The 20,350-nt window shown below is 47.2% G+C and overlaps 1 long non-coding RNA gene across 1 annotated transcript in view; it reads left to right on the top strand.

Moving 5' to 3' along the window:
- Positions 1–11,389, top strand: part of LOC109262793 (uncharacterized) — a 58,273-nt gene extending 46,884 nt beyond the window's left edge. The window contains exons 2-3 of the long non-coding RNA XR_002077953.2: positions 8,463–8,582; positions 11,299–11,389. This is a non-coding gene — a long non-coding RNA (uncharacterized LOC109262793). The remainder of the gene's footprint in view (positions 1–8,462; positions 8,583–11,298) is intronic.
- Positions 11,390–20,350: the final 8,961 nt, after the last annotated feature.

Here is a 20,350-nt window from a genome sequence, read left to right as displayed (position 1 = left end):
CAGAATGGTGGTTGCAGGGCTGGGAGGAGGGGGCATGGGGAGCTAGTGTTTAACAGATAGGAAGTTTCAGCTGGGGTAGATGGAAAGGTCCTGGAGATGGATGGTGGTGATGGGTGCACAGCAGTGTCGATGTGCTTAATACCAAGGAACCGTACACTTAAAAATCATTACAATGGTAGATTTTATGTTATGGATATTTTACCACAATAAAAATGAACAAGCAAACAAACAAGCAAATATCTGTTTCTTTTTCTTCTATTCCCCCCCCCCCCACCTCCTTTTTTGTGACAATTTTGGGATTTTTTTTTATCAACAACAATAAACACAACAACAAAAAGCATTTTCAAGGTTTTTAAAAAAAATTTTTTTTAACGTTTATTCATTTTTGAGACAGAGAGAGACAGAGCATGAACGGGGGAAGTTCAGAGAGAGAGGGAGACACAGAATCGGAAACAGGCTCCAGGCTCTGAGCTGTCAGCACAGAGCCCGACGCGGGGCTCGAACTCACGGACCGCGAGATCATGACCTGAGCCGAAGTCGGATGCCCAACCGACTGAGCCACCCGGGTGCCCCCTTTTTTTTAAATGATAATTCTAACACTTGTATTATTTTCCTGGTCAACATAATTATTACAGTTAAGAATGTTCAGGGGTGCCTGGGTGGCTCAGTTGGTTAAGCACCGACTTTAGCTCAGGTCATGATCTCGAGGTTCATGAGTTGGAGCCCCGCTTTGGGCTCTTGTGCTGACAGCTCAGAGCCTGGAGCCTGCTTCAGATTCTGTGTCCCTCCCCTGCTAGAACTCTTGTCTCTCTCTCAAAAATAAATAAAAAGAATGTTTACCTGTATGTTTAAATAGATGTAATGCTTACCACGAGTCTTTTTATACCTCAGTTTCCTCCTATGTAAATTCTTAATTTGGATTCATCTTTTGGCTGTTTTTCTCCTGTCTTCAAATAGAGTGGTAGATTTCCTGTTGATGGAATGAATGAGAAGGATTTCACTTCCTGTGTGACACCTTTGGGGGGGGCCCTTCCAGCCTGGGGATGGGACAGCTCCCTGCTATTGTTAGTTCCGGTGCAGCTCTGTCCCTTTTGGTTTCCCTCACTTCTTGCCTAAACCTTGTCAATTGTCTCTTCATGAAATTTCCCTCAATTACCCAGTTTGAGCCAGCTTCTGTTCTGGCTGGGTGATGCAACCTCTCCCCCAAGCACCCCGTACCTCCTGTCCCTTTTCTCTCTTTCAAGCCCCTCCCCCTCCCCATTCTTTCTTCCTCTTTTTGTCCTCTCCCGTTTGAAGCTAGGTGACAGGCGGTATGTAGGTTAGCATATCACACTCTTCATGCACTCTGTGGTTGCCCTTGTCCCTGGGTGGTCAAGAGCACAGTATTCCTTCTTTTGAAACAGCTCAGGATTCTGGTGGATTTTCAGAACGTGCAGTCCATCTCCCAGCCTCTCAGAAGCCCCACCCTGGCCAGCAGTCAGACAGGCTCCCAGTCCTGCCCTATGCTTTCTTTCTTATAGACAGCCCATTTTATTTCCTCGTCTGACGTCTTGGGAGGGTGTGTGAGACCAAATCTGTTACATCAGTGTCTAGATGGAGAGTTAGCTAGTTCAGGCCAAGACATTATAAGTTGCATTTTTATTGCTTTCCCAATCCTTGTGTGCAGCTTTTATTGTGCTAGGAGTTTAAAATGTAATAAACAAGGAGAAAAAAAATATTTTAAGTCACTCTGGCTAAAGACTCCAGCCTAACAAAATCCTTAACAGACCCTTGTAAGTCCTGTTGCCGGGGAGTATTTGTCCAACAGACCTGGAACAGTTTAAAAAGGAGGAATGGGGGTTTGGTTAACATTAAAGAAACACAAAGATTTTTCATCTGGCTCTGGGGGAGACCAGAGCCACAGAGGGAACAAGAAAAGAAAGAGGGGATTGAGCATTTTTGCAAACAAATGATAAAACTGCCTTTTAAAGAAGGGGGGGGAACCCCTTGTCCAAACAAGACTTTTGCCAGGGTAGGAAATCATTTCTGCAATTGTTTACAATGCTCAAGCAGCCCGTCCAAAGTCAACATGGCCTGGAAGCGTTGCCCTGGAGCCTCCTGCTCTTTGCCAGCCGCCTGCCAGCTCGGGCTCAGCTATTTCTGGGACTTAGTTCCCTCCCTTGAAAAACAAACTGGGGCCCTCACTGTCATCCCCAATAAAACCCCCAGGTTTTTCAGGCTTAATCATGTTTTCCAGAAGAGTTGTCCAAATTGGGGCCTGGGTGCAAAGAGTTGAGTTTGGGAGAGCCAGTTTGGGGGGAAGGGGACCTTTCATTTGCAAGGTGCCAAGGTGGAAATTTCCATTGCACTCCAAGATGGCTCCACCTGTGGCTAAGGAAACCCGTTCTGCCTTCAAAGAGGAGACCCTGGCTAGTGAAATTTGTGCCCCTTCCCACAGTTTGTTCCACAAATCTAGAGAAAAGTTTCCTTTTAATAAAAAGCACCATGATTGCTAGTAATAACCTCTTCTGGATACCTCTTTAATATAGATAAATGTCTGTTATCTAATTGATCTCCACCATGAGAAAGGCACTGTTAATCTCAAACATAAATGAGATTGACTAAATAAAGTTAATCTATGTGTCTCCTTGTTTTCATGTTAGTAATACAGTCACGTGGTTTGCAAATTTTAAAGTGAAAGTAAAGCCCTCCCTTGCACTCTGTCTCCACCTGCCCATAGGTAGCCAGTGTTGTTCGTCTCTTGTGTATCTTTCCGGAGGTGCTTTATGCATATAAGCAACTTAGAGTGGCGCCAGGGGAGAGTATCGCACTGAGACAAAGGAGTCCCAGGCGCTAGTCCTGCTTCTGTCTCCAATGTGCTGTGTGACATTGTGCATGCCACTTTCCCTCTCTGGACCTCATCTGTGTCATCTGTGAAACTGGGAATACAAATAGCTAACATTCGGTTGGCTTACATGTACCTGCCACCGTGCCAAGTGCTCCCATATGTATTAGTTGAATTAAGATCACCACAACCGCATAAGGAGGCATCATCAGCCCCATTTATCAGTGACAAAACCAAGACCTCGTGAAATTAAATAACGTGTCCAGGTCATAGCTAATTAGAGGAGGAACCTGAATTTTATGAAGCTAGGTAATCTAACAGTAGAGCTCTTAGCCACTCGAACCACTATGATATTCCTCTGCCTCTCATTGATGATATTGACAATACCAAATGATGGCTTGAGGCAGGAGGCTGTCCCAGAGCTGTTCCTTCCAAGTCTGCTATCAGGAACTGGTTCCAGTTCCTGTGAAGCTCTGGCCAGGCAGCTCTGACTCACTCAGCCCCATTTAGATGGGATGGTGGACAGCTGGCGAAGAGCAGGAGACAGCAGGGCAAGGCTCAGGCACGAACCCTGATGTCAGTCCCCTGCCTCCCTCCTGGGCATCAGGACAACTCCTTAAAAACAATCATTTTAAATTTTTATCAAAAGTAGTAATGCACATATTTAAAAAGCCAACTAATATTTGAAGGCTTTTAGCAAAAAGCATCCGAGAACAACCGCTTTTAACCCTTCTGGCTACTTTTTAATGTATTTATCTCCATTATTATAAATCCGGGGTTTGCTTTTTCTGTAAAAGGGCCAACTTTTCCCATAAAGGGCCACATAGGAAATACCTTCAACTTTGTGGGCCAGCATGTTGCAACCTCTCAGCTCTTCTTGTAGCTACAAAGCAGCTGTAGGTAAATGAGTGGGTGTAGACACATCCCAGCACAACCTTATTTACAAAACCAGAATTGGCCAGTGGGACATCATTTGCTGACACCTGTTCCAATTGCTTTAACTTCTCTTCCTCAATATTCTTGATGTGTAAGTTTAGGGATTACCTGTTCATTTTCTATTGTGGTAGATAAAAATTGACCTTTCTTAAACAGCTCCCCTTTCTGTAGTTGTTTATGTTCCTAAGCCATGCTAATAGAGTTATATTGTAATTATCAGTGAAATCAGTATTCAATGTTTGCTTATTATGACTGAGTAAATACTGTTCTTTACTGAGTCAAGTAATGTACCATGTGACATTTCCTTTCTCATATAGGCTTTATTTTTACCGGGAGTTGATAAGGCTCTCATTCTTTTTTTTTTATTTGCATGGTTTCTTTGACCTTCAACAGCCCCTGTTGGACAATTTTCTACGTGGGTAAGCAGATAATGTGTCAATGTCTCTTTTTTTCAGTGCCATTGTTTTACCAGAGTCTCTCCTAGAGCATTCTAGCCTCCTGCTCCACTGTGGACTGCTCCCTTGAGCTTGGGCTCAGATCCTATCCCAGGGCTTCCTTTCTCCACTTGATCTCTTTTCTGTGTTGGATCTCTTTTCCCCAGATGTGATGTCTTCTTCTCTGACTTACTTCCTCATTTTGCTGGAGCACATCCTCTAGTAGCTGTCCGAGAAAGGGAACACGGGAGATAAAATGGCGAAGTTTGGTATATCTGGAAATGCCTTTAATTTAACGTCACTGTTGAATGATAATTTTGCAGAATGGAGAGTTCTAGACTAGAAATTACTTTTGTCTCAATATTTTGAGAGATACAGGTTGTTAGAAGTCTGCTACATTTTTGATCCTTAATTCTTTGCATGCAATCTTTTTTCCCCTCAAGAAGTTTTTATGTTCTTCTTTTTATTCCTAATGTTCTAAAATTTCTAGTCATTGTGCCAGGCACTCAATAGACCCTTTCAATTTGGACATTCACATCCTTCAGGTCTGAGAAATTTCTTTGTAATATTTCTTTCATAATTTCCTTCCCTCCATTTTATTTTTTCTTTCTTTCTGACACTCCAATTCATTGGCTTTTAGACCTCTTGGATTGTCCCTTAATTTAAAAATGTTCTTTGTGGGGCGTCTGGGTGGCTCAGCCAGTTAAGCGTCTGACTCTTGATTTCAGCTCAGGTGACAATCTCATGGTTTGTAAGTTTGATCCCTGCATCGGGCTTTGGGATGACAGTGTGGAGCCTGCTTGGGATTCTCTCTCTCTCTCCCTCTCTTTTGGCTCTTCTGCACATGTTCTCTCTCAAAACAAATAAATAAATTTTTAAAAAAGTGTTCTATTTTCTGCCTTTATCTTTTTATTTTTGGAAGAATTTCCTAGACTATTCCTTCCAGTATTTCCATTTAAATTATTTTTATTCTAGCTACCATACTTTAGATTTCTCAAAGCTCCATCTTGTTCTCTCTTGCCTTTTTTTTTTTAATGTTTATTTACTTCTGAGGGAGACAGAGAGCCGGCAAGGGAGGGGCAGAGAGAGAAGCGGACAGAGGATCTGAAGCGGGCTCTGCTGACAGCAGAAAGCCTGATGTGGGGCTTGAACTAACGAACCAGGAGATCATGACCTGAGCTAAAGCCAGACGCTTAACCGACTGAGCCACCCAGGTGCCCCACTCTGTTGCTTTTTATGGTATTGTTTTCTTTTTATGCATTCACAATCTCCTCTCTTACTCTTCTGAGAATATCAAGTATGGATGGGACATTTTTAAAAAAAAAAATTTTTTTTTAACGTTTTATTTATTTTTGAGACAGAGAGAGACAGAGCATGAACGGGGGAGGGGCAGAGAGAGAGGGAGACGCAGAATCGGAAGCAGGCTCCAGGCTCTGAGCCATCAGGCCACAGCCCGATGCGGGGCTCGAACTCACAGACCGCGAGATCGTGACCTGAGCTGAAGTCGGCCGCTTAACCAACTGAGCCACCCAGGCGCCCCTGGATGGGACATTTTTATTTGTGTTATTCTGCTCCCTGCATTGTCCTTGTCTCCCCCAAGTTCTTGTTTTCCTTTTGCTTTATTCTGTCTTTAGTGTTGGAGGCTTTCTTCAACTTATTGGATCTTTGTCTCTTCTTATTAAAGAGTGAGTCACCGAAAAGCTTTATGGAAGTTCTGTTGTCATAGAGAGGGCTGCCAACTGGTGATCCTCACCGAAGGAGACGGAGCAGGCAGAGTATTTTCTGGAGGAGATGCCTAAGTGTCATTATCAACCAAACTTGTTGTTTTCAGCCTTCTCTTTGCCTTCTGCTTTACCAGGTCCCCCAGTCACTGAGCCTCTCTGGCTTGCTTCTCGTGGTATCACCGATGTATATAATCTCTTCGGAGTCAGCTGCTTCTACTCTGATATGACTGACTGGGCTGTCTATCAGCTTTTCATCCTCCCAGCATGTTGACCAACCCTTTCCCCCTATTGTTTCCATTCTTGTGCTCTTGTCTTTGTGGGCTTAGAGTTTGTTCTTAGTACAATACCACCCCCTCCCAAAATGGCCTCTTGGCTTCCATCCAAGGAAGTCTATTATCCGCACACAAGCAAGAGTGGTCCTTTAAAATGTAAGTCACAAAGGGCGCTTGGGTGGCTCAGTCGGTTAAGGGTCTGACTCTTGATTTCAGCACAGGTCGTGATCTCACTGTTTGTGAGTTCAAGCCTCGCATGGGGAGTCAGCGCAGAGCCTGCTTGGTATTCTCTCTCTCCCCCTCTCTCTGCCCCTCCCCCACGAATGCTTTCTCTCTCTTTCTTTCTGTCTCTCTCTTTCTTTCTCTCTCTCCCTCTCTCTCTCAAAAATCAATAAACATTAAAAAAGTTTTTTTAAATAAAATGTGAGTCACAATACCAACATGTGGATATTCCATAGGATGCTGCCCTAACCTCTTTAATAGTCAAAGTGTGATGAAGAATTGAGCAGGGATAGGGTGAGAGATGGTCCTAGATTTAAAATATTTACGAGACATACTAACAAAATTCAATGTGTGTTCCTGAGTTATACAAACCAGCTGTAAAAAGGCATTTTGGGGGCACCTGGGTCGCTCAGTCGATTGAGTGTCCGACTTCGGCTCAGGTCACGATCTCACGGTTCATGGGTTCGAGCCCCGCATCCATCTCTGTGCTGACAGCTCCGAGCCTGGAGCCTGCTTCAGATTCTGTGTCTCCCTCTCTGCCCCTCCCCTGCTCACATTCTTTCTCTCTCTCTCAAAAATAAATAAAAAACTTAAAAAAAAAAGGCATTTGGAGCACTTGGTGAAATTTGAATATAGATATGAAAGAATCATTAATTTTGTTAGGAACAAGCCTAGTATCATGGTTGTGCAGGAAATGTCTTTATTTTCTAGAGATGCATATTTAATTATGATGAAGCACCATGACGTCTGAAAATTTGCTTTAAAAAACTCAGCACAAAAAAAAAAAAAAGCGAACATGGTAAAATGTTTAAATGTAAATGTTTAAGTGTTAATGTTTAAATCTGGGTGATAGGTATACATTATCTACTTTCCCTACTTTTACATATGTTTGAAATTTGTTTTTAAAGGAGAGAGGTGAGGGGGGAGTAATATGCTGCTTAAGCTTTTCCGTGGCTTCGCAATTCCTTAAAGTAGAACCCAAAGCTCTTAAGGCGGCCTTCAAGGCCCGGCAAGGTCTGGGCCCCACCTGCCCCTGGACCTCAACCTCTGCTGCTTTGCCCTGTTCCCAGGATCCCAACCACACTAGCTTCCTCCTTGTCCTTACCAAGCCCATTACTGCTCTCTCGGGGTCATTACTGTGACTCTCGCCTCTGCCTGGCATGTTCTCCCTGTATCCCCGTAGTTGGTGGGGAACCCCTGCCTCATTCTGGATTCTGCTTTGACATCAGCTGATCAGAAAGACCTTTTCTGGCAGTTTACCTAAAAACGACACTCCCCCCCGACTTCTCCACACCATTTCCCATTCCCCTTTCCCTGCTTTTGTTTCTTTATAGCATTTATTATCACCTGCCTTTTTTTAAAAAAACATTTTATTTTTAGGTAACCTCTATGCCCCACATGGGGCTCAAACTCATGACTCCAAGATCAAGAGTCACGTGCTCCACTGACTGAGCCAGCCAGGCACCCCTATCACCTGCCTTAAAAAGAAAATTCTGATAAAATGTACATATGTGAAATTTGCCATTTTGACCATTTTAAAGTGTAGAATTTGGTGACATTAAGTGCATTCACATCTCTGTGCACCGTCACCACCATCCATCTCCAGGACGTTTTCATCTCCTCCAGCTGAGACTCTGTGCGCATCAAACACTAGTTCCCCCTTCCTCCTTCCCCTGGCCCCTGGCAACCACCATTCTACTTTCTGTCTCTATGAATTTGACTAGTTTAGAGACCTCACGTAGGTGGAATCATGCAATATTTGTCCTTCTGTGTCTGGCTTATTTCACTTAGCATCATATCTTTAAGGTTCATCCACGTTGCAGCCTGTGTGAGAATTTTGCAGCCCCTGCTGTTTTGTGTATTTATCTATTCATTTGCTTACTGTTGTTGTTGTCTGCCTCCCACTCTCCAGCAGAAGGTATGGTCCTCGGGTGCAAGAGCTTTGCCTGGTTCGCTCACTCACCTACCGCAGTGCCTGGGCATGAGGATGCATTTAATAAATATTTGTTGAGTAACTTGACTCCCATTGGGGCAATCTTTTTTTGCATAGAGCTGGCCTTCTCTGAGCAAGACTTGCCCATTCAGCAAGCACTTTTTGGCCTCCACCGTGCTGATGGAGTGGCAGAGAATAAAAGAAAGAGAAGACAATGAAGCCAATGTAGCTGAGAAGGTAAGAGAGATAGAGTGGATACATGCTTTCATGGTTTGTTTGTTTCTGCCCAACATTTGCTCCTGTTTTTCTGATGACAGGAATGGAATTTTCCCTTGAGGAATCTTCCTTCCCTCCATCTTATCCTCGGTTTCAAGGAAATGCAAGCAACCCAGGCCTGGGATTTTTGTTGCAACCGTTGGGAAACACAGGCACCATTGCACTGAGACCGTAAAACTGGGAGGATGTTAGCCCAGAGTTATGATGACTCCCTGCATTGAAATGGCAATTGAAAGAATGAAAAAAGAATGAAAAAATATTCAAATAATGATCGGTAGGAGACCAAAGTGCCTTCCAAACCCAAAGGTGACCCTTAAATGGTTGTTTTTTGGCTACAAGAGAGGCTAGTGAGAGAGAGAGAGAGAGAGAGAGAGAGAGAGAGAGAGCGAGCTACTTTCTAGGGTGGAGGGTCAAGGAGAGTATGAAGGTTGGAGGTTTTCAAAGCTTTGTGTGGGAGGTTCTGCCAGTTACCCACCCAAGTCCAGCTCCCTTCCTTCCCAGGCACATGGCTAGATTCTATTTCCCAGCCCCCCCACTGCCCCCCTGCAGTGAAGGGTGGCCATGTGACCGGATTCTCTACAGAAGAGTGTGAGTGGTGATGATGCGTGACGTGCGGGGACTCGGGCCTTAAGATCATGGAATGTCTCCTCCTCTTTTCCTTTCCCACCAGCTGGCACCCAGGTACAGTCAGGGAGACCATAAGCGGGCTCTGGAGATGGCAGAGCAACAACCTGGAAGGAACCCGGGACTTGACAGTCTGTGTGAGAGAAAGTTCATCCTTTTGCTCCCTGGGCCATCCTTCTATCAGACCTCTTCATTACAGCAGCTCAGAGCCTTGCCCTGACATCTGGCATGGGCCATCATGGCTAGGGCATCCATTTCTCAAAGTTCGTTTCCTTTTTAAAAACAGTAGGCAGTTGTGGCAGGGTGGGAAAAGCCCGAGACTCAAAGTGAAGAAGTTTGCGTCGTGAAAATAATTAACATTATGTGCTTTGCATTATATCTGACCAAGGTTTCCTCTGTGAGACCTGGTTTCCTCATCCCTACGATGGCAAGCCACAGAGGAACGAGGAGTTCTGGTGACAGTTCCGTAAACTGTCAGGTGTCATACAAGTGGGAGGGTCTCTTGGCATCCGGAGCAGGGGCTGCGTCTCCACTGAGAGGCAAGGTGGGGTCATCCGAAGAGGAACCAGGCAACAAAAGTGGTTGGCACCTGCTGCCTGGCCGCCTAGACCGATTGCATGCGAGAGGTCATCAGCGGACTGCGCTCTGAGTCAACTAACTGTAAAAATAGGCGGCATTATAGATACAGTGAGAGCCTGCATGACACCTCACGTTATGGAGAACAATCCCCACAGAGGGGTGCTGCATTGAAATAACAGCTGTGGCAGTCAGGAGGCCGCCTTCTGAGATGCATGCTGGAGTTTGGCTCTAAATGCCAACATCCTTAGCTAATCTAAGTAATGCATGAGCAGGAAGAATTTGGTGGCTGGGAGCCCAAGTGGAGTTGTATAAAGAACCCTTAAGAGCAGCTAGTAACCTCCGAGCAGTAGGCTCCAGTGCAAGATGGGAAACATAACATTTAATAAAATCTGGGGGTGGGGGGAGCAGGGGTGCCGAGAGGGCTGGGGGTGGGGTCTTGGGTCTTGGCAAGAGGCAGGCTGCTACGGGGCCCCCTGGCAGGGTCTCTGCCACACCACAGATGGTTTTCGTCTCTGTGGTTCATTCGTCCTGGGTGAGATGGGCCCGCCCCGAGTCAGGAGTCCCAGATTAGAAGGTCTACCACTCCCTCATTAAAGAGGGGCTCAGCCAAAAGATTTGGGGGGGAAGATGTATCTCCTACCGAGAAGGGAGGCAGCCTCTTACCCCTGACGTGGTAACCCTGTGATTTTTAAACGTTGTTGTTATTATTACTTTTTTACCTTGTGGTTGTTTGGAACTGGAAAATTGTTCCAGAGATCGCCTTGCCCATGCCCTGCCTCCCCCCTACCATCTCCAGCTCTCACTTTACAGTTTGTGGAAACTGAGGCCCCACGGTCACACAGCCAGTTAGGGTCCTTCGAGATCATCTCCTCCAATCCAAACCACCGGTCCCTACCCTGTTATTTGACAGACATGGATACTGAGGCACAGGGAAAGTGACAAACTGGATTTCATGGCTGGAGGGAGAGGAGTGGCCGGGTTCCCTGGTCCAAACCCAGGCAGTTTTGATCCCCATAGGTCAGCATCTCCCAGCTGAGAGCGATGATCGTCAAAGGCCTCTCTCCTGCTTTGACTCAATGGGTCTCCCTGCAGCCATTAGCAGCCGAGGAGGGAACCCCTCAGGACAGGGAGTGCTCAGCTGTCCGTATTGGGCCAGACGCCTGCCCTTGAAGCAGTCGGCTGTGCCAGGAGGCAGGACAATTGCGGGTGATGGCAGCTCTTTCAATAATGCAAGTAGATGGAGCCAAGGGGAGGTAGTTCCAGAAGAAGGGATGCCGAGCAGACAATTCTCATGGACATGTACTGCAGCCTCCTTAACCTCGACTCTCCTCATCTGTAAAATGGGGACAGTAATTGTGCCCAGCCTACAGGGCTGTCATGAAGAGTAAACAGCGTAATATATACAAAGTCTGCTTTATGTAAGCACCTAATACATATTAGTTCCTGTCTCCCTTCATTTTTTTTTTTTTTTCAGGAGCATTTCTGAAATTGGAAGCTATCCCCAACACCAAACATGCTAATAGAGAAAGTGAAAATTTGGCCTGAAAACTCCAGTTTGAAGAAGGCGAGTGACACGATCTAATTTTTAATGTTTCAAGATCCCTCTGGAGGCTGGGTGGCACAGGGTCAGGAAAGGAGGCAGGGGTGGGAGCAGGGAGAAGGGTTACGGAGCCATTACGATAGCCCAGGTGCGTGGTGCTCCTGGCTTGGTGCAGGGGAGTAGCCGTGGAGATGGGGAGAGGCGGGTCAGACTGGAGACGCTTTGAAAGGAGAGCTGACAGCATTTGGCTGTGGGGAATAAAAGGCACCCACAAATCCATAAGGTGGGCTTCCCTAATTGTTTAAAAAAATGTATTATTTTCAGCTTCTTTTTCCCAAGATTTTTTGGCTGCTTTTTAAAAAAAAATTTTTAAAGTTTATTTTTGAGAGACAGAGAGCAGGGGAGGGACAAAGAGAGAGGGAGACACAGAATTCAAAGCAGGCTCTGAGCTGTCAGCACAGAGACGGATGAGGGGCTCGAACCCACGAACCATGAGACCAGGACCTGAGTCAAAGTCAGACGCTCAACCGACTGAGCCACCCAGTCGCTCCTTTTTTTCTTCTTTTAATATATTGTGCTTATTTTTGAATAGTCAACCCTTTCACATGATCCAAAGTGAAGATATAAAAGGTATACAGTGGACATCCTCCCTCCGCCAACCACCAGGTCCCCTCTCTGGAAGAAACCCAAATTTTGAATGTAACATTATCATTCCAGGGGTATTTTACGCATGTAGAAGGAAATAAATATATAGGGATACACATATATATGGATGACATACACACACAGAAATGTAGATATATTTCTGCCTTTTTACACAAATAATGGTGTATTATACACATTTTTCTGCACCCTGATTTTTCTACTTAAGGATATATCTTGGGGCTCCTGGGTGGCTCAGTAGGTTAAGCATATGACTCTTGGTTTTGGCTCATGATCCCAGGGTTGTGGGATGGAGCCCCGCATTGGGCTCTGTGCTGACAGCCAGGAGCCTGCTTGGCATTCTCTCTCTCTCCCTCTCTCTCGGCCCCTCCCCCACTCACTCTCTCAAAAATAAAAATAAAAATAAAAATAAAAATAAAAATAAAAATAGGGGAGCCTGGGTAGCTCAGTTGGTTGAACATCCAGCTTGGGCTCAGGTCATGATCTTGCCACTTGTGAGTTCCAGCCCCACGTCAGGCTCTGTGCTGACAGCTCGGAGCCTGAGCCTGCTTCAGATTCTATGTCTCCTTCTCTCTCTGCCACTGCCCTGTTTGCTCTCTCTGTCTCTCAAAAAAAATATGTATCTTGAAAATTGTCTCTGACTTAATTATATAACAAATTACCCCCAAACTTAGTGGCTTCCCACAGCCACACTCCTATCTCTGTTTCTGTGGGTCAGGAACCCGGGTGCTGTTAACCTGGATCATCTGCTCAGGGCCCCTCACAGGTTGTCATCAAGGGGTCGGTGTGGTTCACAGTCATCTCAAGGCTCCACTGGCATCAGACGCCAAGCTCACTTGTGAGATTGTTGGCAAGATTCAGTTCCCTGGGAGCTATTGGACCCAGTGGCTTCCTTCCTCCGAGGTCCTGGCCACGTGGGCCCTCCAGCATGGCAGCGTGCAAGTGAGAAGTCCCAGGCTTTCAGAGCCAAATCTTGCATAATTTAGTTGTTAGGAGAAGGCATTAAGTCTCGCTGCCCCTCACCCTCAGCCCAGCCACCACGCACACGCACACGCATTCATACACACGAGGAGGGATTGCACAAGGGTGTAAATGCCAGGAGGCGGGGATCACTGGGATCTATTACAAAAGCTGCCCACCACAATTCTCCAGCGGTCTCTAATAAAAAGCATGCTCTGTCTGTCCCAACCTCCCATCGTATGGATGGGCCCTTGTCCCTTTAACCGGGACTCTGCCGATGGGTTGACGAGGTAGTCTTTCACTCCCACTGGTCGGGAAGCTCACGGCAGCAGGGGTCTTGTGTACATGGTGCGTGTGGCTGGCACTCAGCTAACACTGTGCTCCTTTGCGTGTGTGGAGGGTAGAGAAAGGCTTCTCGGTTCTGTCTTAGTCAAGAGCGCACTGGGTAATAAACTGTTGCTTGTTCTTTAGGGAACCGTGAGTGATTTGAACGGAGGTTTTGGAAGATTTGGGGGACTCCGTCTAGAGGACTGCAGAAAGCACATTCAGACGTGATTGTCTCCCAGAAGAGAAACCATGAAAAGGGCCTAGACCAGACTGGGCTGGACACACATCGTGTATACGCAATATCCCGAACTGGACTGATCTTGGGCCATTCTGTATTTCTGTAGCTGTCCTACCGTCCACACACAGCAAGACCATGGCCTTGGTAAGTTCCACCAAAGGAAAGTTCCCATTGCCAGTCATCCTGGAAGAAAGATTATCCTGGGGCAGAAACTGAGGACTCAGGATGTGGGCCTTTGGGGTGACAGAGAAGTTCTCTCCCTCTCTCTCTCTCTCTCCTGATTCTAGTCTGCCCTACGAGTGAAGACATGCTCCATGCAGCTCTAGAAGTGGAGCTGAGCTGGACCCTGCCATGTGGAGCAAGCTGGGCCTGGATAGGTAGGTGACCCTATGAGATTACCTGGACACGAGCATGGGATCTGTGAGCTCTGAGAAAAACCACACGAATCAAGGTTGTGAGCATTGCTCTGTTTTACCCGTCTTCTGTGGTCCCCAAGTCTTGTCAGCTCCTGCTAGAAGCTGGGCCTGGTTTCTGGTTAAGTATGATACATGGAGAAAAGGGGCCTAACCATGCTTGGAGTTGAGTGGCTAAGACGAGGCCAGAGTGTGGGCTCAGGGCTGGTGGCTACCCATAGAGGGCGGCCATGTCCCCCAGGGTGGGAGTCATAGAGGGTGTGGGATCCGCTGAGGAGGCTGGAGGGCAAGCTCCGGGGCTGGTGTCGCCCACCACTGAGGAGCTCTCCAAAATAGCTCAGGACACTCTGCAGGGGCTGAGCTCCCATGTGGGCCAGCAGGGTTCAAAGGAATTGTAATTTGAGTATTTCATGGAGTAAGACAGTTTATTATCCTTGGCTGGGGAAGCTTGAACGCAGCCATTCTATTAGATGTTGTCGTAGAAAAACAGATAATACGAATAATCCAGTGCGTCAACATTTTTAATGGAACTTTTCACTTTACAAAGCATTTTTACGTGTGCCATCTCCGGTCGATCCTCAAATAATCCTGTAAAGTATGTAGAACAAGCATGAGATTAGCTGGTTTTATTCATTCTGAGGATGAACCATATGAAATTCCATATTTACAGGTCAAATGGAGGTTAGATGTTGACAATGTATATGGTTCAGCCTAACAGTATTATACGCATCATAATTTAAATTATTAATAAGTAACTACAATAATAGGTGCTTTTTCTTAAGTGCCTGGAATATTGCTAAACTCTTAGCACGTTTTATCTGATTTCGTTCTCACAAGAACTCTGTGAAATGGGTACTGTGGTGATTATAGCTGCGTCCCTCCCAGGGCCCCCATCAGGGCCCCACGCCCATTCCCAGCTGCTGGAAATACTGGCCACAGCTCCTTCCCTCACTGGGAATTGTCCTCGGCCACAAGCTGCTGCCTGCACCAAGGTGAGGCCCGGCCTCAGAGGGCAGCCCATGACTGGCTGACGCGGGCGTGTAAAGGCTGGGCCTCCTCACCTCACTTTGGGACCCGCTGAAGGGCCATCCCAGCTCAGAGCCCCCTGTAGGATCAGCTGAGGACCCAGCTGCACCCCCACTGGGGGTCAGCTTTCTTCTTCCCAGGCCGGTCCTCTCACTTACGGTGTGTCTCCCAAGAGCATTGCCTGCTTAACCTTCTTCAGACAGTTCTCCACCTCAGAGCCTGCTTTCAGGGAACCTAACCCAAGACAGCTGGTGCCAGAAGTGGTCCGAGGAAGCGGATGTGGGAATTGGGAGAGGGGTCATTTGCCATCTGGCTACGAGTGAAGACCGCATCGCCAGTATAGAAAGGAAGGCTGGTCCCCTGCACGCTATAACTTCGTGATTATCAGGCCTCCCTGCCTGTGACCTGGGATGAGATGCAGGTGGAAGGAGTCATGGTGGCTGGTGCAACGTCTCTGGACATTGAGGGAAGTAATGAGTATAAGGACCACGGAAATGAATGAGTGTGGCAGAGCCCGCTGGTTTGCTAAAGAGGGATAATGACAGCATCAAAGTGAAAAATCACCAAGGCCAAAAGCAAAAGCCAGAGGGCAGCCCCTGGGGTAGCATGGAAGGAAATCCCTCCTGCAGAAGGAGGACCAGGCTTAGGACTTTGTGCTAAAAGTAGCAGAGCTCCAGGGAAGATGGACTTCTCAGTTCTGATAGGCCTCGTATGCCAAGATCAGAGCCTGTTAGGAAAGAGGTGGGATCCTAATACTCGGGTTGGGATATAGGAGTAGATGCAGTTGAGAATCTTGAACTCAGATTTTCTGAATCCACTGGGCCCGCAGAAGGGGCCCACTTCCTGTTGACAACGAGTGGTCCCTCTTTATGGGAGATTTAAATGCAGTTTAAAATGAGGCAGTACCCTACAGGATAATGCTCACCTCCCTCAGAACCTGCCTTCACCTCCTTTCTGACTATCCAATGGACACCAAGAGTCAGATCCCAACTGTGTTGGGCCTGCTAAGGGAGGAGAGGGGCACTTCACTGAAGGAGCCACCAGATCTGGCTGATACTTCTGGGCGGTATGTATACACAGAACTGAATCCTGAAGGACCAGATCCAGAGAAGAAGAAAATAGGGATGCCTGGGCAGCTCAATAGGTTAAGCCTCCAACTTCAGCTCAGGTCATGATCTCGCATCCGTGAGTTTGAGCCCCGCATCAGTCTCTGTGCTGATGGCTCAGAGCCTGGAGCCTGCTTCAGATTCTGTGTCTTCCTCTCTGTCTGCCCCTCATCCACTCACATTCTCTCTCTTTCTCAAAAATGAATTTAAAAAAATTTTAAGTAAAAAAATAGAAGAGGAAAATAAAGCTGGACAAGAGCAGGTGTTGATATGAAAGTACCCTCCTATGTATGATGGCAGGAGTTAACTCCTGGCAAGAAACCCAGGAGACAGTGCTAATATACTTTTTAGATGGATTTTAGAAACTTAGGAAAAGCAGGGTTTCATGTGAAGTAGAAATGTTAGAATAGCCATGGCAGGGGTGCCTGGGTGGCTCAGTTGGTTGAGCGTCTGACTCTTGGTTTCGGCTCACGTCATGATCTCACGGTCCATGGGATCCAGCTCTGCGTTGGCCTCTGTCCTGACAGCAAGGAGCCTGGTTGGGATTCTCTCTCTCCCTCTTTCTCTGTCCCTCCCCAACTCACATATGCTCTCTCTCTCAAAATAAATAAGTGAACATAAAAAAAAAAAAAAAGAATGGGCATGGCAGACAGTGGAGGGAGAAGTCAAAGGGCTCAGAGAAGTGGGCAAGCTTGAATGTTTGTAGCACACAAGTTCAGAAAGTCCACCAGCCAGTTGTTCTGGAGAAGAGTCTACTTATCGAAGCAATAAGGAATGGGCTGGTGAGGGGAGCACCACCTTTCGGGGACAGTAGGAGATGCTGTTGCAGAACTGGGCTCCCTGATACCCACAGGGATTATGGGATCCCAAAATAATAGAGGTCGGGTGGTGGTGCCGAAACTTTAGAAGCCAGGTGGGCATGATTATTGCAATGAGCAGCAAAATCAGGGTAGCAGTCAGAAGGGCCTGACCCACAGAGGCTATGGAGACCATAATAGAATACAGTGTTCCCAGAGGCAAGATACATGGGTGGCCCACAGTGTATTGTCTACTTTAGACAATCAAAAGAAATCAAGGATGAATGATCAGGGAGCCAAGGCAGCTGCCCCCAGTAAAAGGTCACGATTCTCTACCCTGTTTCTGGACCTGAGCCATGGACTGAAGGTCTGCAACATTATGGCGAATGTATTTGGTAGTATTTCCCCCTGCCCACTCCTTTTCAGAAAGAACCCATGGCTATTACTTGTGTAACTGAGCATGAGAAAGGGGAACTGGCAAGGAATTTGAAGAATTGTTGGCCACAGGGTCTGCACTATCACTGCACTGATATTTGGTGACCCAAGTGCCGTTATGCACCACCTCCTGCTCCATTAGAGCGAGCAGAATGGGAGCCAGGTAGTAACGGAGCCCTGGCTTAGGTCTAGGTCTCGGTGAATTCAGTGGGGTCCCTGGGTGCCCTGTGCTTATTTCCCTGTGCCCGAGTGTATAACTGGAATGGACATACTTGGTAGTTAGTAGAACCCCGATATTGGTTTTTTGACCTATGGAATAAGAGCTAGTATATAGTAAGGAAGTCCAGTTGGAAGTCTCTAAAACTGCACCCCCCCCCCCAGCCCGGATACTAAATCAAATACATGACTATGTCCCAAGGGAGATGGGAGGAATCGGTGCCACGCTCAAAGAAGAAAGGAAGCAGAGATGGTGGTCTCTGTCATACTCCCTTTTGATTTACCAGCCTAGCCCCTGCGAAAACTGTATAAAATGGCTGAGGAGGGTAAACTACCACAAACTTAGCCAAGTACTAGCCCCAATTGTTGCTGTTGTGCTAACTATGGTATCTGTGCTGGAGCTGATCAACACAACCTCCAGAACACGGTGCATGATTGTGATCTGTTTATTGCCTTCTTTCTAGAACAGAGAAGAATCAAAAGCAGTTCACTTTCACATGGAGCAGAGAACAGGATCCTCTTGCGTCTTGCATCAGGGCTATGTTAATTCTCTGCCTTCTATCATAATGTAGTCTGAAGGGACTTAGACCATCTGGACAATTCTGCAGAATATCACATTAGTGTGCCATGTCAATGACGCCATGTTAATGAGACCGAATGGCCAAGAAGCAATACGTATGATGCATTCACTTTCGAGGGTGGGAAATAAATCCTACCCAGACGTGGGGCCAAGAAACGTCAGTGAAGGGGCGCCTGGGTGGCTCAGTCGGTTAAGCGTCCGACTTCAGCTCCGGTCATGATCTTGCAGTTTGTGAGTTTAAGCCCTACGTCGGGCTCTCTGCTGGCAGCTTAGAGCCTGGAGCCCACTTCGGATCCTGTCTCCCTCTCTCTCTCTGTCCCTCCCCCATTTGCACTGTCTCTCTCTCTCAAAAATAAATAAACATTAAAAAAAGAAAGAAAGAAATGTCAGTGAAGCATATAGAGGTTCAGTGGCCTAGGGACAGCCTGTCCAAAGCAAGGAATGTAAAGGACAACTGGTGGGCACCTTGCCAGCACAAGTGAGTCTGAGCTTGCATGAAACTGTCCCCCACAGCTGCGGCTGGTATCACAGGCAAGTTGAAGGGATGAGACACCGGGCACCCAAGATGTCTGCTGTCTCCCATTTTACAGATGAGGCGGATAAGTCTCAGGTTAAATAAATTTCCCCCCCCAACACACAGCTGGCAAGTGGTGGATCTAGGATTAAAATCTAACTCTGACTTCAAAGCCCACATTCTTTAATGCGTTGTATAGCTAAGGAGCCTGGGAACAGAGAGATCAGGTGGCCTCTTGCTGCGTTTTGGGTTCCCAGGGAAGCAGGCTCTGAGGTTGGCATGCAGGAAGTTCCCCGGGAAGTGGTCTCAGTAGCAGCACCCCAGGGCAGTGAAGAAGGCAGGACTGGACACAGAAGGAGGCTGGACTACAAAGGTGTCAGACAATCCCGCAGGTTGCTCTGGAGCTGGGGTGGCTCTGCAGAGTTGTCCTTGCTGATGAGAGGGGACCGAGCTTTTATACTCCAGCACGGAGCAGGCTTTGGGCTGCCCCAGGAAATGGAGGTCACCTTCTGAGAAGTGGTCCTTTTTGGCCTTCAGGGGACTCAGCTGAGAGCCATCAGGCTTTAACACTTCCAGCTGCTGGGGGCTGGGAGGGGGAACACCTCTTCAGCCCTGAAGGGGGCTCTGTGTGCCACATCAAGGCGTCTGCTACACTTCTCTGGGTCCCCCACCGCTAGTGGCTGGGCGGGAACACAAAGGTGGGTCCACTGACTCCAAACCTAAGGTTAGCCTTGTTTTTTTCCAGGTCTATAACATGCTCCCTTATCTCAGAGTGCACGAGCAAGACCAAGGGCTCCAGCTGGAGGTTGTTGATTGGAAAGAAAGGTAACCTACTCAAACTTGATCTGATCTGAAGGAGGGGGTGTTATTAAATAAGAGAGAAGACATCATTCACTCAAAAATATGTACCGTGTGATTACCATTCCCCAAGCTCTGCTCTAAGTGCTGGAGAAACAGGACAAAACCCCTGCCCTGGAGGGCTTCCTTTCTATGGAAGAGGACAACGGGGGAGCCCTGGTCTCTCCAGGGCACTGAGCAGACTGGCCTTCTTGAGAGGAGGAGAAGCAAAATACTCTGTCATCATTTCATAAAGAGCCTACGGGAAAATAACACTCAGTTAATTTCTCACCTGATTACCTGCCTTATATAAGTAACTGAGTAAGGAAGGGCTGGTAACAGTTGTTACCTCTGGGGGGAGTAAGACAAGTAGAATGGGGAAGGAAGGGGGAACTTTAATTTCCTTGCTTTTCCTTCCTGCTTCCTACGCCCCGCCCCCACCCTCTCTTTCCACCACTTCCTTTTTTGCCGGGTGTGCCCAGGGGACAGCTACTGTGTGCAGGACTGCGTCTGAGACACCCCCAGCTCTCGGCTCAGCCCTGGCTTCAGGTCTGGAACAGCAGTGGGAATTTCCCTGCCCTGTCTCCTCTGTTCCGTCCATTCCAGGGACCCCTCTTGCTGTCCACGAGAAGGGGGAAGCAGGTACTTGGAGATCCCATGCAGTGGGCACAAGTTGCAGAGTCTGAGGGGGGGGGGCAGTAAAAAAGAGTCATTCTACAGACTTTAATTTTTTACACTGTGTAGTTGTGCACTACTTGAATGTTTAAAAAAAATTTTTTTTTAATGTTTATTTATTTTTGAGACAGAGAGAGACAGAGCATGAGCGGGGGAGGGGCAGAGAGAGAGGGAGACACAGAATCGGAAGCAGGCCCCA

Source organism: Panthera pardus, unplaced genomic scaffold (assembly GCF_024362965.1).
Source record: "Panthera pardus isolate Hobbes unplaced genomic scaffold, ASM2436296v1 HiC_scaffold_24, whole genome shotgun sequence".
Classification (NCBI taxonomy): Eukaryota; Metazoa; Chordata; class Mammalia; order Carnivora; family Felidae; genus Panthera; species Panthera pardus.
This window is presented reverse-complemented; position numbering and strand designations above follow the sequence as displayed.